The 24779-nt window shown below is 44.1% G+C and overlaps 1 long non-coding RNA gene across 1 annotated transcript; it reads left to right on the forward strand.

The window, feature by feature from the left end:
• Positions 1-7232: 7232 nt before the first annotated feature.
• LOC142052075 (uncharacterized) lies at positions 7233-24463 on the forward strand. Its single transcript, XR_012658702.1, has 4 exons — positions 7233-8139; positions 19468-19572; positions 23750-23849; positions 24224-24463. It is a non-coding gene; the product is annotated as an uncharacterized LOC142052075 (long non-coding RNA).
• The last annotated feature ends 316 nt before the right edge of the window (positions 24464-24779 follow it).

A 24779-nucleotide genomic window follows, 5' to 3' on the forward strand; every position in this document is an offset into this window, starting at 1 on the left:
AAAAACTTTGTAACAAAGGAGACCAAGCTGAAATTAAGCCTGTAGGGAAACATTTTTTTCATAGTTTGAAGTTTTCTCCTCTTCCTAAGCCTGTTTCATCATTACAATGTGATTAACAATAACTAGCTTAAGTAAAGGATTTAGGGTCCATGAGTTTCATTTTGGTCTGCACCAAGAAAGGAAGTGGGTCCTGAGAGAGCAATTCCTGGATTGCCTCCGGCTGCAGAAACTGCCTGTGGGCACCGGGTGCTGCTGCCACTGGAGTGCACATCTATCCTCCACTGATATTTTAGAAGTAACAGCTGTAACAGCTGTCTGCAAAGCCTGGAGCAAGTCTTTAGAGGAGTGCCTGAAGAAAGTTGCAACAACAGGAGGGAGTCATACTTGCTCCAGCTTTGCATGAAGAGGTGGAGGTGTAGGGGGTGACCCTTGTTATTCTGTGCCATAACCCACTTCCTTGCACCAGCAAGTCCCAGTGGGTCCTGCAAGGGAGGTTTCTCCAACACCCAGATTGTTCTGGGATACAGGAATATGGTGGCTGCAAGGTGTGCATTGGCTGAGCAACCCCATAATTTCTGTGTGGAAGGGATGAAGCACTGCAAGGCAAGTGCTGTAAAACAAAACATGGCTTTCAGTCTGGACTGAGTGCCTTGCCAAGACCACGAGAGGGCTGCAGTGGAGGGCATGCCTGGACTAGCACAGGTCCCATGAAACAACAGTTCTGCAGGGTTTACAGGAGACAGGTTCTGGCCTCTCCTCTGCACACAAAGATTTAACCTTGCATGTATATGTTCAATCGTGAATGACAACCTAGGAATGGAAGGACATATCTAAACTTTATCAAGCGCCTCAGAGGAGCAGCAGCTCCCCGAGATGCAACTCTTGGGCAGTGACTGATACAGGCAGGGGCAGGTGAGAGTCCACCTTCTCCTGGATAAGACGTGCAAAGATTTCCAAATCTCATGGCTGCAAAAACCATGAATCCTGTAGTGTTCCTCCTCTCCCATGACAAGGGCAGGGTCAGCCTTCTCTTCCCCTCACACTGCAATCAGTTACAGGAGCACTAACAAAAAATGCTGGTGTCCCAGAGCTGACGTCCGCCTCATCGGAGCCTTTTCCAGCTCCTCCCTTACCCAGGTGCCTGTCACACTTCAGAGAGACCACTCACCTCTTCCACCTATTTTTACTATATAAGATCCATGAACTAAAGACACTCTACCTCTCTAGTATGATTTCATCTCAAATTCATCAAGCAGGAATTTCCCTTCTCTTAGTACTTTGCCCTTTCCTGGACAAGGACACTCAACAGACATTGAAAAACAACTTCACTTTTTCTTTCTATTTTTTTAAAGAGGAATTTTATGCTTTCGCTAGTTCCAACCTACACGATCCCTCTTCCTGTCACCTATACAGACTGTTTTGTTACTAAACACAAAACATGACACATACAGCTAGAATAGCTACCAAGCTGGTTTTACACAAGCAAACCTGTTTCAGCCTGAAGGACCTGGCTTGGGCATTCTCCAGCTATACCGTGCAGGGTTGTGGTTCAGGCTAAGACAGCCAAATGACTCTGTTTTGTAGTTATGTCCTTGGCCAGAAGGGACAAGTTAGTATATTTTTTGGGCCCTGTACGAGGAGCAGGGAAGCCTGCTGCAAGTCCAAAGACAGCACTTGTTCCTCCAGAACCAGAAATGGAGCTCACCTGTGAACCTGTTGAGTCTCAGCCTGTTGTAAAAGCCTCTCTGGCCAATGTTAGAGGAGACATGAGAAAGTCCAAGCGTGCTGCCACATCCCCCCTCCTCCAGCAGCCCTGCCTTCCCCTTGGGCTACAAACTGCCTGGAGCTGCAAAAGCAAAATGTTTGCAGCACTGCACCAACTCTCCCGCTATATTATGCATCAAGAAAGAGATCAGACCCAAACACCTCCCACCCCTTTGCTTCTCATTACCCTCCCTCGTTCACTATCTCTGGAGATGAACACTTCCGCCACCCCCAGCCCTCTGCTTTCTTTTTGCTTTGGACTGAGGTAATACGCTTTGCTGTGCCATGGGAGCGTGCTGGCTGGGAGTGAAGGCTGTGCGATAGCATGGTTTGTGAAGCCTTTGAACTTGCACTAACTGTGGCTGGCATCGTGAGAGTAAGCACAGTTCCTAGGTCCCTGCCACACAGGTGAGTAGAGGTGTGAGATCTGCCCTCACACAGAGAGCTGGCAAGTGTCCTTGGCCTCACAGAGGTTTTGGTGAAAGGAAGTGACTAATCTGCTGATAGCCAAAGCTTTAGGCAAAGTTGTCTGAGTATCTGTTTGCATTCAAGCCAGCACATCGTTAACAAACAGCTGTATATATTTCACGGGGAGATGGTGATAGAGGGGAACTCTTCCTCACTCTATCAGTCCTGATGCAGTGGAGCTTCCTGGATGGCAAAAGTGGGAAGTACTCAAGACTAGGAGATAAAGGAAAAGGACTAACTTAGCACTATACCCACTTCAAATGGTAAGAGGGATCTAGTAAGGCTGAAGATAATTACATAAATTAGGATGTGCCCAAGGGATTAATGCTTCCTGTCTTCTTTGTTTCTGGTTGTTTCTTCACTATTGCCATAGCAGCAAATACAAAACTGTTCCAAGCACAGAAACTATATCACACTTCCTTTGAAATAATGGCTAGGTCCATCCTCTCATGCCTGACAGGTGGTATCCTGTCAGTTAGCCTGAGATCCAGGCCATTTTTCAAGAAAACCCACTGTTCATAGGTGGGGCTATCTCCTGGTAGGAAGAGTCCTCTAGACCCCACTGAGTGTGCTAATTACAAGGCCACCATGCAAAGGCAAGCTAAGGCATCAGAGGTAGAAAATGGATGCACCCAAGATCTGCTCTTATGCCCCTCTAGTCTCTGTGTAAAAGGTGGACACCCAGCCAGGCAGACCAGGCCACCCTCTAGCTCAGCATTAGGGCAGAGCCAAGCTCCATTGCAAGTCTCCAGAGGTATCTGCTTCTCGCCGCTGATTCTTTAGGTGGTTATAATAGATACCCCAGCCCAGACTTGCTGAACAACAGCCCAGAACACTGACAGTAGAGTCAAAATTTGGTACCCTTGGCAGGCAGACTAAATTTCCCCTTGGATTTTTCCGTAGGGCACCCTCAACCCAACCATAACACATTATTTTCTTCTCTTTAGCATGTGGCTTTCCTTGTTGGGAACATTCAGGTTGTTTGCCTCAGGAGGGGTTGTGCAGCTCTATAAGTTAACCTGGTCAACCTCAACCTCACCACAGTCAGTGTCTGCTCCTGCTGGGCCCATTTTCTACCTTCCCATCCCTTGCCCTTTCAGCCTCTCCAGCAACATGTCTGCAGCCATACCAATAAAGCTGCCACGGCAATTTAGGATCGCTGCAGTGACAGTTCTGAACACTGCATAATTTGAGCAAACTTACAAAAAAGTTATAGCAAGCTTGCAGCCAAGTTGTAGGAGTTGGTATATGATTAAATGATGTGCTGTAAAATTCTTCTAGGCAGGACAATTGGGAGACCAGTTTCTGAATGCTCTGAACTGTATTCAAATAAATTCTCCAGAACTGCAGTATATATATAAAAAATCAGAGCCATTGTCCTAGTTTCACAGATATGTGATAACGATCACCACATCTCTTATTTCATCATCATCATAACAACTCCATCTTGAGACAGGCACTACTTTATTCACAAGTTTAATGCACAGAATCAGATGTAAGGCTGGATAGGTAACAAAATAAGAAGTACCAGGCAGTACAAATATCCAGGGTACTCCAGAGTATCCTAAAAAAGTGGAAGGAGGTCTCCTGTGGAAGTCAGGGAGTTTTGCTGTTGGCTTCAAGGACGTCAGCACGTAACCTTAAAAGCATGTTCAAGAAGAAAATCAGAGGTCGCCAACTTTTTGTCAGAGTTTTAAGGTGCTTCTGCTACAAAATAAAAAACTCGTTGCTGCCATTAAAACACCATCCAAAACATGATAGCCTTGATATTGTTGAGTCTGCACTAGAATATAAACACACCCTATTGGCAGCGTTGCATGAAATAACTGCCTTTAAGTGACCTTCAGAGTGGTAACACAACAGATCATATTTTTCATTATTATTATTTCCAGGCTGTTCACCATAATATCTCAAGTATGAGCCAGATAAGCAAAGTTGCATCCCACTGAGATGATTTTTAATGTCTTGATTTGACAAGTAATAGGGTGGCTGTTGGCATACATGATTCTCATTCACATACATTGGTGCTAATTGCAGGAGAATATCCTGAGCAGCTATTTTTCAAGCACTTAATGTTCACAATTATTGTGAAGAATTTCCCAGCCTGTCCTGGATATAATTAACAGCTTGAGTGAAACATTGTATTTACTGCTATTGCTAAGCTCTTCTTAAAACACTTCCAGTTTCAGGGTAGTGAATTGACTAATGCATGTAATCTTTAAATGATCAGATTGATAGTGTGTGCTAAAAAGACAAAAGCCTCTCTGACAAGTAACGAGAAGAAACATAGTTTGCAGGCTTCAGCAAAGAAGTGCTTCAGCTATTAAGAGGAATAAATGCCAACGTGTGGTGGGCTGTACTTTAGCTCTGTGCGTGGACTTGATCAGCAGCACCGGAAAACTCTCTTAAACAGTAATTCACACAGTTTAGGAGTGGAAAAAAGGCTTCTGTTCATTGTTTGCACATTAGAGTAAATAACATTTGATGACAGGAAAAGGAACATTTGGCTCTCTCCACCCCAGGACTCTGAATTTGTCTTTTAAATTAGTCACTTATGGTTATGCAGTGGATTCTTTAATGCCTTTTTTGTAGCATCCTGTTTTCGGAGGCTGCTGTATTTTCTTTTAATTAGTGCATCCCTGGCCCACCTCAGGATGCTTGGCAGGGACTGGGAAAGATACAGTGGCTGAACTGATGCCCGTCTCTGCCCCACAGAAGCTTTTGGTTTTTAAAATAACCATGTTTGATTACAGGATGGCCGTGGAGTTATTGACTGCAAGGGCCCAGCTCGTTAAAATTGGACTTGAATATAACTTGACCCACTCACACAACCCAAAGTTCACTCGCTATTTTTACAGAGAAAACCGGGAAAATGCTCAAAGAGGCTGAGTGAGGTTTCCAACCACCCCTGGGGGGCAGGGGGAGATGGGCTATTCTCACCACCAGCTTTTCGTCTGCACCTCTGACATTTTTTTCACTAAAAGTGTCAGGTTTAACCTATTGGCATTTTCTGATGAAAAAAAAACATTCTGCCTCTCCAAACCCTGGCCACTTCTCACCCACAGGACTCCTCAGCAGGGGTCCACTTTTGGGGACTTGCACTGGGGTCGTGTATGGGTAGTGCCAGCTGCACATCAGACTCACGGCCGTAGGACAACAGCTGGGGTAAAAACATTAATGAGCACTCAAATCTTATGCTTAAATTTCACTGTAAAAGCTCCCCCTCCCTTCTCCTTCATTTCTCCCAGAGGAGAAGATGGCTGCCAGCCAAGCTGCTTTTTTAAGCCATGTTTTTTAGACAGGTGCCTATAGACTTTTTTTTGGGGGAGGGAGGCGGGTAACACAGAGGAAGCCATAGCTGCTGAACCTGTGCCGGGTCACGTAGACTTTGCAGTGGTCTGCGTCCCAGAAGGAGCTCAGTCCCGTGGCTGAAGGACCTCTGCACCAACACAGAGCTGCAGTGTGACTCACGGTCACCCCACCAAGAGTGTTTGCATTCTTGTTTTCCTTAACCATTTTTGTTGAAGTTAAAAAACAAACCAGCCATAAGTCTTCTATTGGTTTTGGTCCCCCCCTTTTTTTTTTCTCCAAACCCCAAATATAGAGCTGAATCGAACCTGACAGTGTTTTCTTTATGTTCATCATAATTTTTGCTACAAATGCACCACATGTTATGCTGGAAATCTGCCTGACAAGTGTTTTTAATTTGAAGGGAAAATACCAGAAGAAGTTATATCACTTGCAAATTGATGAATGTGATTTTTTTTCATTTTGCAAAATGATTTGCTCTCATTTCCAACACCCTCTTCCTGCAGATGTTATCAGTATGAGAAAATCAAGGTAATGCTGGAGTAGGCTGTTCACAGTTCAGCTAAATACACCTCTGTCCCTTTGCTTTTTTTTTTTTTTTTTTTTTTGTGTAAGTGCATAAATGGTTTACAAATTCAGCAGTATCCCAGAATGTGACTTTAGACAAGAATCTGCCACTTTGCCTCCCATTATATACTGTGATATGGCACATTGCAGCTCCACATACCATACCCTGGCTAGCCGAGACTGTTAAACTCACTCAGGTACCTCACTCCTGTTGGTGATCTCGACCCTTGTTCTTCCTGAAGGCCAAAGTGCCCTAAACAAGCATCCTTTTGTTACACCTGTTTTCTCCAAAACGGTGGATTTCTACACATGAGACCAGTTCTACAGGGACCTAGGAAGTCAAGTGCAGAGACAAAACTTTTGAATAGTCCTAGTAGAATAATTACAATAACTTATGTTCACACCACTAAAGAAAAAAGGAAAAAACAAAACAGGAAGGGGGTGGAGAGAAAAGGACTTTGAACACATTGAGTAGCCAAATAAAAATCCACTAATAAAATCGGAATGAACACTTTAAATGAAGATCATTTTAAAAAAACAACGGGGAAACATAAACATATGCTCATCTCATCTCCTTTAGGGGCCTGTTGGAGAGGAAACGCAACTACAGAGGAACTTTCAAAGCAAAGCACAGGATTTCTGGTCCTCCTCCTGTTTTTCTCTCTTGGCCACAGACCAGAGCAGCACAGTGGTATTCAGAATAAATATTCCTCGTTAGTCGGTGCCAGCAAGAGTTACGATATAGGTCCAAGCCAAATGACATGACTTACCTCCTGGCCTACCCCTGGCACCCAGCACACTCTGCATGGGGAGAGGTGGCAACCAAGTACCATCTACCTGAATACTCCTGCAGCACCATGCAAAGCAAAGGCATGACAGAGCACTTCTTCTATGGGTATATTTCCCACATCCGTGTTGTGTTTGGGCAGAAATGATCCTTTTGGTCAGATATTTGAAACAGAGCTTCTGCCACAGGTCAGGCTGTATCTGTAGGGCACAAGAGAGGCTAGGCAGGCAGGGAACATACCACATGCAAATACAACATCCACCCTAAATCTGGCAAGGGGTTGGTGAGTTATAAATTTACTAACACATACAGTATTTTTTAACACAAAACCTGACACATTTTGGCTCAAGCACTCTAATAGCATACAATAATATAAACTGCTAACACTAACATTCAGTTCAGTAGCTGCTGAAGAAGCTGTCTTCACCCAGGAAAGGAAAGAGTCTCTTACAAATCTTGCAATTACTGCACTGTAATGAGTTAATACAGACTGCAGCTTGTTAAAAGGGCTGAGATGAACCAGCAGATATATGTGGGGAGGTTTATGCTAGCACCTACTCCTACAGGGTATGAGTCAGGCCAGTGCTGTTGCTCTTTCACTTTTATAAGCATTAAACTTTGCAAGCTTTTGAGCTACTCTGAAATTTCAGGTACAGATTTTTTAACCGACTAACAAGCTAAAATGTCTGCAGGCTGATAAAAATGCAAAACAATCTTAAAAAAAAAAAACTAACGCAAGTAAGCGAGCAGAAGAAATAATGATTAAAGAAAAAAAGGAAAAGGTGGGTCTATGTAGGATTCACAGTGCAAGAGTAAAACCAAAGGTCTAAACGTTGAATGTTTGAAGTATTATACAGATGTATAATGTTTTAAAGATTATTTACTAACTTGTCTCATTCAAAGATTTACTTATTAGCTGTAATCCAGTCCAGCCTCTCTTAATTTGAGCTCTGACCTGTGGGGTTAAGATTATATACATTCAGTGGGTAGCGCTCTCTTTTTAAAGCAAACAATCAAAAAAAACCCCCAACCTTAAAACATTGATCTAAGCATGGCAACATGCTTAGACACATCACATCACCCTACTGCTCTGAAGAGAGAAGTGACTGCTTGAAGGAGACAGGAAGGTGAGAGCAAAGGGTTATGTTTGAGTCACCTTCTCACCGTGGCTAATGTAACTCTTCTGACTCCTTTGACTTGTGAGGAAGCTGAGGAGGAGCAGGAAAATCAGTCTCCATTTTCAGGTTTGTGTATTTTGTTTCTAAACTCATTGCAACACAGTCTGTAATTTCAGAACTTGCTGGTTTTCCATCAGGTTTCTTTTCCTTCAGACAATTAAGTATTATGAGTACTTTTTATTTAGCTGCTTTTCCTTACTATATAGAATTAGAATAAATTTTTAATTCCTCTTCAAACCCTTCTAGAATGTGCACATACATGGAAAAGGCCAGTTTAACTTCAGAGCTGTATTTAAAGACAGAGGGATGCTGATGGTACCCACCACCTTATGCACAACATATGTGTAAAAACTGGTGATGTTTGGGACAAATTTGTGGTTTAGAAACTGTCCCCAACCCATCAGCAAAAAATCAGAGAGCACATAAGCATAGGTCTGCTAAAGATCCTTGTCACATCATGACCCAGACCTCCTATGAGAGGACCAGCACCCCAGCCCTCTCCATCTGGAGGTCCCAGATATCTGGAGGCTTGGCGATGTGATGTCCACCTACAAGAAGGGCTGGAAGGAGGATTGGGGGAACTACAGACCTGACAGCTTCACCTTGGTACCAGGGAAGGTTATGGAACGGTTCATCTTGAGTGCGCTCACCAAGCAGGTGCAGGACAACCAGGTGATCAGGCCCAGTCAGCATGGCTTCACGAAAGGCAGGTCCTGCCTGACCAACCTGATCTTTTTCTATGACAGGATGGTCCGCCTAATGGATGAGGGAAAAGGCTGTGGATATTGTCTACCTGGACATTAGCAAAGCCTTTGATACTGTCTCCCACAGCATCCTCCTAAAGAGGCTGGTAGCTCATGGCTTGGACAGGTGTACTCTTCAATGGGTAAAAAACTGGCTGGATGGCCGAGCTCAGAGAGTTGTGGTGAACGGAGCTAAATCCAGTTGGTGGCCAGTCACGAGTTGTGTTCCCCAGGGCTCAGTGTTGGGGCCAGTCTTGTTTAATATCTTTATCAGTGATCTGGATGAGGGGGTTGAGAGCACCCTCAGTAAGTTTGCAGATGACACCAAGCTGGGCGGGAGTGTCGATCTGCTTGAGGGTAGGAAGGCTCTGCAGAGAGACCTGGACAGGCTGGATCGATGGGCTGAGGTCAATTGTATGAGGTTTAACAAGGCCAGGTGCCGGGTCCTGCACTTGGGTCACAACAACCCCATGCAACACTACAGGCTTGGGGAAGAGTGGCTGGAGAGCTGCTTGGCAGAGAAGGACCTGGGGGTGTTGGTCAACAGCCGGCTGAACATGAACCAGCAGTGTGCCCAGGTGGCCAAGAAGGCCAACGGCATCCTGTCTTGTATCAGGAATAGTGTGGCCAGCAGGAGTAGGGAAGTGATCGTGCCCCTGTACTCGGCACTGGTGAGGCCACACCTTGAATACTGTGTGCAGTTTTGGGCCCCTCACTACAAGAAGGACATTGAGGTGCTGGAGTGTGTCCAGAGAAGGGCAATGAAGTTGGTGAAGGGTCTGGAGCACAGGTCTTATGAGGAGAGGTTGAGGGAACTGGTGTTGTTTAGCCTGGAGAAGAGGAGGCTGAGGGGAGACCTTATTGCTCTCTACAACTACCTGAAGGGAGGTTGTAGTGAGGTGGGTGTTGGTCTCTTCTCCCAAGTAACAAGAGATAGGATGAGAAGAAATGGCTTCAAGCTGCGCCAGGGGAAGTTTAGGTTGGATATTAGGAAAAACTTCTTCACCGAAAGGGTTGGGTTGTCAAACATTGGAACAGGCTGCCCAGGGAAGTGGTTTAATCACCATCCCTGGTGGCATTTAAAAGACGTGTAGACGTGGCACTTCAGGGCATGGCTTAGGAGACATGGTAGTGTTGGGTTGGTTGTTGGACTTGATGATCCTAGAGGTCTTTTCCAACCTTAATGATTCTATGTTTCTATGAAATAGCCTAATGGAGGTACCAAGCCTGGCTGTTGTGGCACTCCTGAAAGAAAGGGAATTGTATGCCTTCATATATGCCTTTAAGCCTGGTCCTCAGGAGCTATGTACATGGCTGGGAGGTATTTGAATAAGGCAATCTCTCATCCATGCTACCAAAACCGGATGCCTGCACAGCCAGGAAGGTGAACATTGAGCAATATGTAGCAGCTGGCAGGGAAAGCACAGGAAAACAAGGACCATATCCTGGTGAGCCATGGGTTGAGAGGTATCTTTTGGGAAGCTCCTGCCAAGAGACAGAGGGCCAGAGCTGGTATTCCTGGAAGTTTTAAAGGGGGTACAAGTGTGCAGAAAGAAACACAAGAGACCTTTGATGTAAGAAGAGCCAGGACTTTCTGAAGAATATTTTTTCCGACTCACCATTTGTTTCTCTATACTCAGCCATTTCCAGTTTCGAAGCCTTTGTGCCTTTCTTCCTTCACACATAAAACTTCAAGTAATAATACTTTAAAAAGTCTACATGTCAGACGAAATTCAACACCTCTCCGGGTAAATACATCCCACTGTGTCCCGTAGCTTTCATTGTGAATCAGAAGAGATGACTAATGCCATAACTGCTTATTAAAAAGAAAATTAATCATTTCTTTGTGAGCTAAAGTCTTAGATTTTTTTTAACACACTAAAACCAAGGAAAATTAGCTTTGATGAGACACAGCAGAAGCATTTGGTTTTTTGCAGATGTAAAAGAGCATTTTGTTCTCAGTAGCTATTGCTGATTTCTCTTTTTGCTTGACAGATGAGCTTATCAAGTGTCACTGACATTTTTGCAGTACTGTGTTAAAATATGCTTCATTTGCTACTCATCTGAGAACTTCAGATATGTGTCATTCAGAAGGCACTAAAGGATTGATCCAATAAATCATGTGGGCTGGAGATGCCTCAGTTTTCTAGAGACCTCTTCATTTCACTCTCAGTGCCTACACCAAGAGTAGCAGATAACCTGGTGAATAGAACTCTTTCCCATGCAGTGGGAAGTGATGATATGATCATCCGCAAGCTGGTCCAGGATGTCTTTCACCACCTGTGATGTAAAGCAGTTATGCACTTTGCTCACTTTGTAAGGAAGCTCAAGGAGGTGCCTAGACATTTGGTGCTTTTGGGCAAGAATAAATTGTAGCAATGAAGAGAGGCTGCATCCATTACTTACCCTCTACACCTGTGAGCACTTCACCCTCAAAAACCACCAGCCATTCTAAACAATACTGCAACTGGGGCCTCAAACAATAATACCTGACTGTCAAACTAAGTAGAAATTAATAGAAAAAAATAGGATGATAAAGACCACTTCAGTCACCTCATCCAGCCCTGTTCTCAAAGGAGAGCCAAGTTTAAAGCTAGATCTGAGGTTGGAGGGACCTGTCCAGTCGAGATCTGATTATACCCAAAGATGCAGATTTCCCCAACCTCTTTGGACAACTACCCAAACTGGACACAGTTCTACAGGAGTGGTTTCACAAATGTCAAATGGAAAGAAAAATCACTTCCCTGAACCAGCTGACATTTGCTGATGCAGTTCAGGATCCTGTTGACCTTCTTCACCCAAATTTGTTGTCCACCTAGACCCTCAGATTATAGCCTGCAGAGCTGCTTTCCAGGCAGTTTTTCCACAGCCTGTAGTGGTGCTTAGTGTTACTCCACCTTTGCACTCACATTTGTTGATCTTCAAGAGGTTTCTGTCAGCTTGTTTCATCAGCTTGCTGAGATGTCACTGAATAGTAGCCCTACTTTCTATTTCTTCCCCCAGTTTGGTGTCATTAGCATACATGCTGTGGGTTTATTCTGTCTCATCATACATGCCATTAATAAAGATATTGAACAGTATCAGCCCCTTTATCAAATCCTAAGGAATGTGACTTGTAACTGGTCACCAGTTCAAGCCATTGGCCTCTATTCTTTAAGTGATGCAGCCCAGCCAGGTTTTTTTGCCATCCTTGTAGTCCATCTACCTAGTCCAGATGTCCCCAATTTCACCACAGCGGCATTATGGGGGACTGTCTGAAGCCTTGCTGAAGCCTTGCTAACGGTCTTCTCTTGTTTTCTGAGCCAGCCATCTCATCAAAGAACACAATTGTGCTGGTCAGGCATCATTTGCCCTTGGTAAGTCTATGCTGGCTGTTCCCAGTAATCTTTATCTCCTTCATGTGCCTGGACATGGCTTCAGGAAAATTTGCCCCATAACATTCCCAGGGAATAGGGTTGGGATGATCCTGACCAATAATCAATTGACTGGTTTGTTACCCATTTCATTGCAAAGTTTCGTACTCTCAAGCCACTCTTGTCCAGAGTTGAAGCCTCCCTCATCACCTCCTCTCTCTGACCTTCCTAAGGACAGTCGATGGCACTAGCAGTCAGTCAAGCTCCAACTGCATCTCTGTGATCCCATTGGCACCATAACTGTGACTGAGCAGGGGCTTCTAATTCCCTCTTCAGTTTCCTGTGCTTTGTATTTTGCCATTTAAGAACATAAAATGAAAAAAAAAAAATATAAGAAATCAGGCTCTGAAATGACTTACGGAAATGCAGAATTAGTAAAAAATGTCAAAGTACAGAGGGATTTTTTTCATTAAAATGCTCGTAAGATTATTCATATTTTTCCTCAACCTATTCTAAAAACCTTGTTTGCTTTTGCAAAGAGCTGAGCTTTTCAGGACAACTATTTATCCTATGGCTAAGAGATAACAGCTTCATTAAGTTATACCGTAAACCATCTAAATACACACAAGAAACACTAAAAGATTGTGACGGGGATACCATTTGCTACTGAGCATTTCTATTTCCTTCTCTTTTAGGACCAGACCTAGGCTCGAGAAGAAAACATTCAAAGGGTGATATTTAGTTCCAGAGGTTATATTTGTAGTTTCTATTACGAGATTAAAGCACATGAGCTCCTTTGCCCTCTAGTACTGGTTTTCATGGGCTTTGCAGAATTTGAGGACTCTTAACTGCTGGAAAACAGTCTTAATATATCACATCTCTGCCAGTAAATGTATCCTTTCATTGAATAGATTTGGTTGTTAAGTTTCTTTATGAAGATTGATGAGATTTACCTTACACTTAGGGCTATGCAAATAATTGATTTTGCAGTTCAGTGGCAAAACACAGCTAAAGCCAAAACCAATATTTTGGGGGTTTTGTTGCCAAAATGAAAAACTGAATATTTCATTTGCTTGTTGAAAAGAACATTTTGCTCAACCAGAAGCCAAATGTTTCACTTTGTTTTATTTTTAATAAAAACAAAAGAAAACTAAGGGATAGAGTCACAAAACCAGCATGGAAGAAATTTTCCATTTTTCCCTGGTTTCCCAGTGTTTGGCAGACTTTTCCAGATCACAGAATCTCATCACCGTTCAATTTGGAAGGGACCTCCAGAGATCATCTAGGCTAACCCTTCTGCTTAAAGCAAGGCAGATGAGAGCAGCTTAATCTGCAAAGCAGGTTCTATATGAGTCCACACTTTCCACAGGATCTGGATGTGGACAATCCCTCCACCTTCCTTCCCACATGTTTGCAATCTCACTTAACTTGCACTACGCCTGAGTGACTGCAGGAAGGTTGAGCTGGAGGTGAAACTTCATATAGGGACTAGGATATAGGTTGTTATACTAGCTAATGAGGTGACAACGCTTCTTTAAAAATGTTTTCTGTTATAGAACAATGGAAGAAGTCTTAGTTATTCTTCTACTTTATACTCTCTTGCTGCAAAGAGAACAGGGAAGACAGAGCAGTTTCCACACTACTGAAGATGGTTACATAAAGCAGGATCTTCATGTCTCTTACAAAGCATCAGACTTTGTTTTTTTTACTGTTTGGTACTGATTTCCCACAGTGAGACTATTTAAAATGAAGAACACACTCTTGAGTGGCAGGTTCTGATCCTGCAGCACTCACTACCCTCTTGCTCCCGGTCAGCAGAAGAGAAACTTTGTGTTGGAAGAGGCTACACAGGCAAGGAGGCTTGTGCTCCCACAAATGCTGGGTCACGTACTGCTGTATGTTCATAGCCAGCCCCAGATTCAAGGCTGTCTCTAAATCCTCGGAGTTCAGAGCACCGTGAAGTATGGTGCTTTGCATCTTTCATTGTCATATGTTTGGCCAGAGGTGAACTCTGGGAGAAAGATATGACCTTGGCCACTTTGAGGACATGCTGTTAATACAGCAGAGTAGCTGGGTACAAAAATGAGCAGATCCTCAGCTTTCACACTGCTGAGCAACAGGTTTGACTACTCTTTTCATGCACCCTACCTTTAGCTCTTCCCTGGCGAAGGAGATCAGGCATGCCCCATGGGTGTGACACACTACTCAGTAGCACCAGATCTACTCACTTCTCTGCACGTTCTGCACCTTTACCTGGCTCCCCTTTTTTAATGAGGAGGTCACATGGGGCAACCTGTTTCCACATCTGAACTGTCGCACATTTCAACTGGAAATTCCATTTGGGGAATGGGTTAGGCCAAAGTTTGCTGGGAAAGACAGGAACTGCTGCTCTGGCATGGTGTTGGTGGTAATGGTGGGGAGTAGGCTGGATGGCCTAGGTGGATTTTCCAAGCTCTGTTTCCTATGAGTCTTCTCATCAGCTCTACCCTGAAACCCCTCATCTTTGTTTCTCCTCCTCTGCCATATATTCAGCTCTGATGCTGGCAAAAGGCACTGTGGATGATCTACAGCTATTCCAAAGCGCTAATATGTAGGAAGAAGAGGCAGACCTGAAGGGCAGCCCCTCTACAAGCCTACATTCAGCTTTCTCCAGTGCTATAGCCACAGCAATCTGTTCATGGAATCCAAAATCTCTGTGCCACGTGGTGAATGGGAGAACTGCTTTTCTATTTAGTTTTGAGTTATAGTTGAAGAATGTAAGACTACCATAGAGAAGAACGTAAGGTCTACCATATAAAATAGCACTGCAGTGCCCTCACAAAGAAGAGAAATTTTGACCACAGCCCTAAATGTTAAGCTTTATTTCTTCAGGGTATTATGCACACACCTCAGATTGCCATTGTGGGGGCAGGGGGATAGAGGAGATGAAATGAGACCTCACAGAGCACTTTTCAGTGAGTCATTAACAGGGATGGATATAGAAGTCAAGGACCCATGATGCTGAGGCCTGCACGTTAAGCCACTTGTTGCCACTAGGTCATAAATTTTTTTGGCCTCTATTTTAGATATGACTATAATACAGTTTATAAACAATGTTGAAGAAATGAACAGCATGACTTTTTAAAGCACCTTTACTGAAACAGAGAGAAAGTGTTAAACCTGGTAGGAAGTTCTTCTGATAAGTGATTCAGAAACTGTTGGACTCTACAAAATTAGTAATTTATTAAAAGATGCAAGAATCATTTCTTAACCTATTAATGAATACACCCTACCGTAAAGCATGACTAACTTCCCATAAAAAGAGATCAAAATTGTGGGTGCACATAGTCACTTTGTTATCTTTCTGCCATAATTCAGTCTGCTTCTGCGCTGTGCATGGGCGCATCCAGGAACCGAGTCTGCAGGTGTTCTAAGGCACTTGGCGAGGGCTGACGGACTCACTCCTTGAAGGGAAACCTTTTCTCGGAAAGTCTTGCTCTATGCTTATTTGGAAGATGGGGAAAGCAATAGCAGCCTTTCTCATCTGCTTCACAAAGCCTAGGCCTGTTCTTAGTCATGCTATTAATCTCAGCCTCTTTTTAACTCTTGTGGCTTTTTTGACCCAGTCTTTATTTTATATTTAGACCGTTTTCTTGTAATGAGTCACAGCTGTGACTGTCATTTTACTACAGTGAAATGTGTTGACAAGACCAAGAATAGCAGCTGTCTGTCAGACCTGCACCTAACATGTTGATGGAGATACCAAACATTGGAAACAAAATGAAAGGCAGCCTAATGGAGAATGCAGCTCTACAGTGGAAGTCATCTTTAAAACAGCATGCTTATTTTTCCTTCCCTAACAATTACAGTAGAGATTTTTTAACAATGAAGCTCACTGGGGCTTATCCTGCCCAGATCAATTTAAGGTAATGGAATTTACTAGGATGAACCCTCTGATGGGAAGAGCGGAAGATCCAGGGTTATCTGCACCTCTTCAGCATCATCCCAGCAAGCTATTCTGATTGATACCAGCTAAGAAATTGCCCCTTCCAGCTTCTTTAAAAAATACATATATGGCCTGGGAGTGTAGCGTGAGACCTGAGAGGGAGGTTGGCTCAGCTCTGCATCTTCTGCATCCCTTGAGGTGTTACAGCTGCCTTGGTTCTAGGCAATAAAAATTTTCAGGCACAATAACAAAACATTTTCAGGCATTTTTTGGGCATGGTTTAGGAGGCATGGTAGTGTTGGATTGACGGTTGCACTTGATGACCCTAGAGGTCTTTTCCAATCTTAATGATTCTATGATTCTAAAACCTTTCACTTCTGCAGGAGCTGCTCAGTTCTGAGATGTTGCGGTCAGTTCTTACACAGTTACTACTGGGGTCCCTGAAGGATCAGTACTGGGACAAGTACTTGTTTTCTCATGTCTTTGTTAACAATATGGATAATGGGGCGGAACATGCCCTCAGCAATTTTGTGGGCCACAATTCAGAGGAGCCTGGACAGGCTGGAGAAACAAGCCAAAAGGAACGTTGTAAAGTTCAGCAAGAGGAAGTCTTGCATCTGGGATGGAAGCAGGACAGTCTGAGACATGTTTGTCTGTGAAAGAGCTTTGCATAAAAGGATCTTGTGGGAAACAAGGGCTACATGCCCTTGCTGCAAAGAAGGTCAACTACCTCCTGGGCTGCCTTAGCAAGACTCTAGCCAGATAGGTCCAGGAAAGTGACTCTTTCACTGTCTGGCGCTTGTAAGACCACATCTGGAGCACTTTGTCTCTAAGCTCAGGCAAGGGGCAGAAAACAGGAATTGTCTTGACTAGGCTCCCTGAGGACCACCTCTAGTGAGTGCTCTCAGGTAACAGCTATTTTGTGTTAGCAGGTTCAGTGCAATAAGATTGCCAGTGGCAGAGACCTCTGGGTCTTCAGGTGTTGTCATGCTGGTGTTGCTTATCCTATTACATTACATTACATCCCATTACAGATTTTCACTGTTACTTTTCTGGGAAGGAAAAAGGCCAACAAGACCCTTTCAGCCACAGACTGAAGGAGGTCTTAAGGGGTTTAAAGGCAGCTATTATTGCTGAGGTGAGGTTACCTGAAAGCTGGGTTGAGGCAATGCAGAGGCTGATGTGAAATCCAGATCTTTAGCTACAGGTGGAAGGGGCCCAGCAAAGGAGAATTTGGTTTCATTCCTACAAGGGAGCCTGGGACTGCTGGGCACTACTCTTATCATTGACCTGCAAGTAGTGTTGGAGCTTGCCTGTCCCTCAGTTGGTATGGTATATTCCTGGTACCCCTCAGTCCCATGCGATTTGAACATGCAGCCTGGCGCTGAGGAAACTGTTGGTCAGTGAATGTCTGCAGGCAGCCAGACAGCAGAATCCAGTGCCACCCTGCACTGACGTAGCTCATCCTGCCTATCCTGAGGTGGTTCCACTTCCCACTTTCCACTTCTCTGGGTCCACTCATGGAGCTGCACTCCCCTCTGCTCCCCTGGGAGTGATACAAAATGTGAAATGAATATCAAAATGAAGAGAGAAAACACAGGAAGGGGCAGCAGGTGTGGCACTCACTTTGGAGGAAAAAGCCCTGGGTCCAAGATCATTCCCCTGTTCTGGTCAATGAAAAATAATTCAAAGGGGAATCCTTGACACTGGCCTTTCATTGTCATCTATCCCTGGGCTAGTGTTTATCAACTTTAATCAGCCCTCTACTCAGTGTTCAGCTATTTTGGATCATTTTCCAGGTTTGATCACCTCTCCCAGGCACTATGTAGGGTCTATGCATCTCACACTGGGTTATAAATTACACTTTGAAGCTGAGGCTTAAAGCTGGACCTTGTGGCAACCTCATTGCTCAGATGCACAAACCTTTTATTTGATCTGCTAATCAGTTTCTGCACATAGAAAAATTTTACTAAAGCCGCAAAGTTTTCCATGGTTTTAAGGACTAATAAGAAGTAGTAATTACCTACAGATGATGATGACAAATGGTGATTAGATGACCCCTCAGTATCTGTCAGGAGAATTCCAAATGCCTTGACAAATCCTGCTTCCTGAACCCAAACTAACCCATAGTAAGTCAGTAGGTGGGGAGGAACTAGGCATGAGCAAATAAGAAAGTGCATTAGCCTGTCTGACTGCCTCCATGCAGAGCCTGTTCCAGTGCTCCACCACCCTCTGGGTGAAGAACCTTTTCCTAATATCCAACCTAAACTTCCCCTGGCATGTCTTCCTGCCATTCCCTCAGGTTCTGTCGTTGGTCACCAGAGAGAAGAGATCAGCGCCTGCCCCTCCTCCTCCCCTTGTGAGGAAGCTGCAGACTGCAATGAGGTCTCCCCTCAGTCCCCTCTTCTCCAGGCTGAACAAACCAAGTGACTTTGGCCACTCCTCATACGGTTTCTCCTCTAAACACTTCACCAACTTCGTGGCCCTCCTCTGGACACTTTGTAGTAGCTTTATATCCTTAATGTACTGTGGCACTCAGAACTGCACACAGCACTCAAGGTGAGGCTGTACCAGCGCAGAGTAGAGCGGGACAATCGCCTCCCATGACCGGCTGCAATGCAGTGCTTGATGCACCCCAGGACATCGTTGGCCCTCTTGGCTGCCAGGGCACACTATCGGCTCATGTTCAACATATCATTGACCAGAACCCCCAGGTCCCTCTCTGCAGGGCTGCTCTGCAGCCTCTCGTTCCCCAGTGTGTCTGTACATCCAGGGTTGCCATGGTCCAGGTGTAAAATCCTGCACTTGCTCTTGTTAAACTTCATAATATTGGTGATTGCCCATCTCTCCAGTCTGTCCAGAGCTCTCTGCAGGGCCTCTCTGGCCTTGAGAGTGTCAACAGCTCCTCCCAATTTCATGTCATCAACAAACTTAATTAGTATTCCTTCCAGTCCTGCATCCAAGTCATTTACAAAGAGATTAAAGAGTACCGGCCCTAAGATGGTTCCTTGTGGAACCCCACTAGTGACTGGCCACCAGCCCTATGTAATCCCATTTACCATGACCCTTTGAGCCTGAGCCGTTGGCCAATTGCTCACCCACTACATTAGGCGTTTATCCTGCCGTATGCTGGACATTTTGTCCAGGAGGACACTGTGAGAGACAGTACTGAAAGCTTTACTGAAATCCAAAAAGATTACATTGACTGGCTTCCCTTGGTCAGCTAGGTGGGTAACTTTGTCATAGAAGGAAATAAAATCTGTTAGGCAGGACTTTCCCCTCATGAACCCATGCTGGCTAGGGCCAATGACTGTGTTGTCTTTCAGGTGTTTTTCAGTAACCACCAGAACAATCTTCTCCATAATTTTACTAGGAACAGAAGTGAGACTGACCTTTAACTGACCATTCAAGCCAACTGACTGACCATTTAAGCTGTGATTTTGCTAAGCAGACCTTCAAGCTCTTCAAGGCTTTCCCTGTAAGGCATTTTCTGTAGACCTCAAGTCTTTTTTATGACTCTCATTGTAATCTTGGTCACAAATACTGTGCTCCAGGGAACATCTGGAGAGTGAAGGCTGAACCCATAAGAGCACATCTCTGCCTCATATATTCCTGTAAGAGATAAAAGAGCTGGGACAAAAAAGGTATGTGTTGCCCAGGAACCCCAGTGGTTTCTTGAGAGGCAAGTTTCAAAACAATGCCTGGCACACAAGATACCTGCTTCTAATCTGAAATATCTGAAATACTGAAAGTGTCTGAAATACTGTTATTTCAGCAGAGGAATTAAAAAACAAACAAACAAACAAACAAAAACCCCCCAAACCTCAGATCCAATTCACTATGCAAAGAGTTAAATCAGGCAATTAAAAAGTGAACTTGTATTTATAAGCTTGTGTTCACAACCACCACTGTCAACTGATTGTACCACGTGCCAATAAATAACAGGCAATGTTGAGATCACACTCTCCTATTATTAGAAATGTAATAGTCATATCTTGTTTAAAAACCTGTTTTTAAATCTGTTGCCACCTGGAAAACTAGACTAAACAGATCAAGAGTTAAGGTTATCTACAAATATTCTGGGCAGAAACATAATTAGGGCTGTAATTAGGATTATCATTTAGTAGGCAATGTAGACAAGCCTGAGAAGATAAGCCACTATCAGTTGCTGTTGAGGGCTAAAGTGATTATTAAGCTCCTAAGTTTGGGCCATGTGTTTTCCTGGCAATGTGGAAATAATGTTGAACAGCTTCCAAAAACTCAAAGCAGGACTGCAGGTTGTTTGTCCTAAAAAGCTTTCCCAGCACGGTGCCATCAGCAGGCAGGTAAGGTGCTTGCACGTGCCAGAGCCTGCTTGCAGCTCTCCAGCACCAGGTCAGTGGAGCATGGAGGGTGAGGCTGTAAAGCTGCTCTCTGAGCAGGCCCCCACGAGCCCCTCCTGGTGTGACACCCCACCCCCCCTGCAAGGCCCATACTTTCCACCACTGCTGATTCACTCACGCTACTGGGACACAAAGCACGCAGCACTGCTGCACAGCACCGGCCAAGGTCAGGCTGAAGACACCACTCTGCAATAAGGAGGAACTCCAAGCTAAGATGGACGAGCAAAATCATTTTTAGAGCAAACCATGGCAAACAGGTTGAGCTTCTAAACGAACATGTTGGTGGATGTATAATAGCCAGGCTGAGCAATATGTGCTCCTGCGATGCTTGACCGGAGGACATGTGGGAACTCCACTTGGAGGATCTCCCAGCCTGCTGTAAGGTGACAGTAGAGGGCAGCACCAGATATCCTTCCCTTCTGTTCCCCCTCGCCTCTGCCAGTGAGACAAGCAACTCCCCAGCACCCTCAGCCTTCCTTGGAGATGCATTTCCCAACTTTCCCAGGCCTTTACCACACCTGCCACCAGGGATCCATTGCCGTAACCTCTTGCCACACAAAAACGTGCATGGGATTAGGTACTGTCACCTGCATGCTTCCACTCCACTCCCTGGCACCTGCAGGGGAACCAGCAGCACATTATGTGCAATTCAATCCCTGCGCTGCACCAGGTCACAGGGGAGTCCCCAGCAGGGACCTTCCAACACACGACAAAGAGAAGAGAGCTGGCAAAGAGCAGCTTGGTGCCACAGGCAGCTGACAGAGGTCAGCGTGTCTCCGTGGGGGCTATAAGGCCTCTCTCTTGCTCAAACAGGCTGGCTAATTCAGAAGGCATAGGCAAGTCCCTGGCAGCCCTCTTTTTCTGCTGCTGTGGCTGCAAACAGCCCAGGAGAGATTAGGATGGAGTTAGGAAAGCAGCAGGGCTGTTCCTTGGAGCAGACCAAGCACTCCTGTTGAATGGAGCAAACCAGTAGCAGCCCCCTGTTCCTTTGAAGTTGCTGATGTTTTGCAGCTTGCTGAGCTGCTTAGTGAGAAACCCTCATTTTGTTTCCAGAAACAGAAATAAATTGAGTCAGAACTTGCTTTCCTTCAGATAACTGATCTTTTTCTTCCTCTGGAAATACTCAATGAACCTGTTTTTATCTGTGCGGTGTTTACTTTCCAGGAGGCTTTGCCATGTTTGCAGCTCCATGGGTTTTTTTACCTCAAGCTTCTCCACAAAATACACAGAGAGCCCAAGAGCCGGTCCCTGCTCTTGGGAGGGTAAATCTGCTCCTGAGACAGAAAGGACAGCATGACTTTTTCTTTTCTCGGTTCTGTTTTGACATTTTATCTTCCTTCATGCTACATGAACAGGAAACTATAGGAGCAGCCACAAATCTCTCTGCCTTATGTCCTTCAGCTCCACTATTTTTAAACTGTCAGTTGTTTTTATACATGTGCCTCTACATTTATGGGATAAAATGAAGATGGCAGAACATCTCTTATTACAAATTCCATTGTGTATAAGAAAGCCAAGTGCCGTTCCCCTTATTCAAGCTTAGCCAACAATCTTTACTACTCTCAATTTATAGTAACCATAATTCCAGAAGATCCTCAGATACCTCACAATGTTTTTTTCAGCATGAATAGGTTTTACAGCTGGGCGAGGTCTTACATTACAGAAAAATTTATGCTTAAACATCTGCTCTTAAATGTCCTTCAGCTAGTCGAGGTGGTTACAAATCCATCCACAGCACCCACTGGAAGATATAAAAAACCTACTACCCTAGCTTAACATACCAAAGTATTTGTTATTGCACCAACAGTCTGCATAGCAGGAAGGAAGATGTCAGGAAACTTTAGATTCATGTCAGACCTCTCGATTTCTGGATATTTCTCAGTGGTAGGGAAAAGTGCTCTCCTTTTTTTTTTTTGCCCCCTTTGTACAGCCTGTGAAATGTACTCAGAAGTTGAACTAGTTCAGTGTTGCTGTGAATACACAGTCTTACAAGTCCTAACAGGTAGAAAAGTATGTTCACTTATTTCTCCTTGCCCTAAAACTTTTGATAAGGATTTGATGAAGCTCATTGTGGCAGGATGACTCTACACACATAATAAAAACTAGTCCTTGACACAAGTGCATAGCTGAAAGCTGAAACCTACAAAAGATTGTATATATGCTTCCCTCTGCTGCCATGAAAAATGCCCTTTTTGAGATAACAGGGTAAGCATGTCTGTAAATATTGCTGATTTACTGAATTGCTAAATATTTCCCCTTGCACATCTTTGCTTTTTTTTTTTTTTTTTTTTTTTTAAAAATCAACCACACCTGAAGACTCATCTTCAAGTAGGCCAGCCTGGCTGATATGGTTGCCCATCTGAATGAGGTCCTATGCAGTCATTCTCCATGGAGCAGGTCTTTCCAGTGGTTTTCTTGGTCTAATGGCCAGATTTGTTACTTAATTTAGCAGCATATTGATTCAGAGCTCATCACTGTTGTATCTCTGCATCTTTGGTGTTCATCTTTCCAGTAAGATAATCCATAGAGCCTTCTTCAAATCTAATGGCATAAAAATTCCTCATTACATAAAATTTCACCCTGATAGATTTCTAGCATTAATATGTAATAGCAATTTTGTTGTGTCAAAAAAGTCATGTCTGTCTTTGTGAAATTATATACATTTTGTTGTAGTAATTATGTAAATCGAATTGAAAAATAGCAATCTTCACATCTGAAAATGCAAAATTCTCTAGGTTGGCCTCATTGGGGTTCTGTAAATGCTCAGAATAGTTATTTACTATGTCACAGCCTGTTTTTTTTTCTGCCAGCACATTTAAACATGAATAGCTCCTTATACAATGCTGCTATGGAGTTTCTACATCTGCAACAGAGCCAGATTCAACTTCATGGTCTCTTTGAGCATTTTATATAGTGATTTTCTTCTTTAATCAGTTCATTCAGTGTTGAAATAAAGCTAGCACCTCACATGGGCTAGACATTCAAAAGGGTAGACTGGTGGAGCTCCAGATGGAATTATGCCAACTGACACCAAGCAAGGATACAGCTCTTAGAACCTAAAATCTCTGCAGTAAAAGACTGGAGCCCCACACAAGACTGACTAAAGCCATTTGGATTTTTCCCATTAACTTTAACAGTACATATATTAAGCTGTCACATTTTTTCTCCTTTTCTCTCAGCAAAAATCTCTTTGGTGCACACTGTGGCTCTCTTGTATGTGACAAAGATCTGTGTAAGACATTCTCCACTATTCTTTATTTGATTCTTTTGTAGGCTTCTGCTGTGCCGGCGTGTGAGGCTTCTGTGGCTGGTACAAGTGCAGAACTGGCAGAAGATGCTACACCGTGCATGAGAAAGAAAAAAACCAGGCGATGTGTGTCAGGAGGAAGAATTTCTGTATTAAATACTCACTGCTTTGCCAAGCTGCAAAAATGTCACTGTCTGGAAATAATAGATCTCCATCTTTTTCTTTCAAAACTTATTTCGTATTTGTTAATAAAAATAGAATATATATAATAGAAAGTCAACATGCCCAGCTCTGAGAGAGTCTAGGTGGAGGCTACAAAGCTTAAAAGGAGTGATTGACTTTCTAAATAAGCCTTAAATCAATAGCTAAACCTGTGCTGATTTCAGGGATGTAAAATCATACTGTAGAAGAGCAAAATTAGAGCCTGAATGCTACGCTAGGCTGAGCTCGGTCTAATCAAATTAATTTAACCCCATTATTTTCTTCCTCGTGTATCACAGATGAAAACAATGGAGCCCTCTTGGCAGGAGGCCAGCCCGAAGCCATCTATTACCCTCCGTGCTGAAGTTCTGACAAGGAGAACAAGGCAGCTGTCCTTATGGTAATTGATATTAATGACTGAGGTTAGAGTCCATCGAGCCAGCTTGGGACTTAACAACAGACAAAGAGAAACCCCAGCTCAGCTCTGTAGCAATAGGGGCAGAAGTAGTCTGAAGGCAAATCAATGAAATGGGAGCAGAGCCGTGGTGTTGTTTCATTTTCAAATTTATTTTGTCTTGGAAATTATTTAGATGGGTCATCAACATATCAACTAAATGAGAAAAAGAAATGAGCAGTATCTTGCTTTGCAATTTTTCTGACATGTCCTGCACCACCTTCAGATGGGCTGGAAGAGGTAGAGGTGGGGCTGGCCAGACCCCCAGCATGGCAGCACAGCGGCCGGGGGGCTACACCCCCAAGCACGATGCAGTGCAGGGGTGAGCTGCCCTCAGGCTCAGCTGCAGCTGCTCCCCAGCAAGCCCTGGTCTGAGCCTGGGTCCTGCCCCAAACTCCATT

The sequence above is a fragment of the Phalacrocorax aristotelis genome, chromosome 1, assembly GCF_949628215.1.
Source record: "Phalacrocorax aristotelis chromosome 1, bGulAri2.1, whole genome shotgun sequence".
Lineage (NCBI taxonomy): Eukaryota > Metazoa > Chordata > Aves > Suliformes > Phalacrocoracidae > Phalacrocorax > Phalacrocorax aristotelis.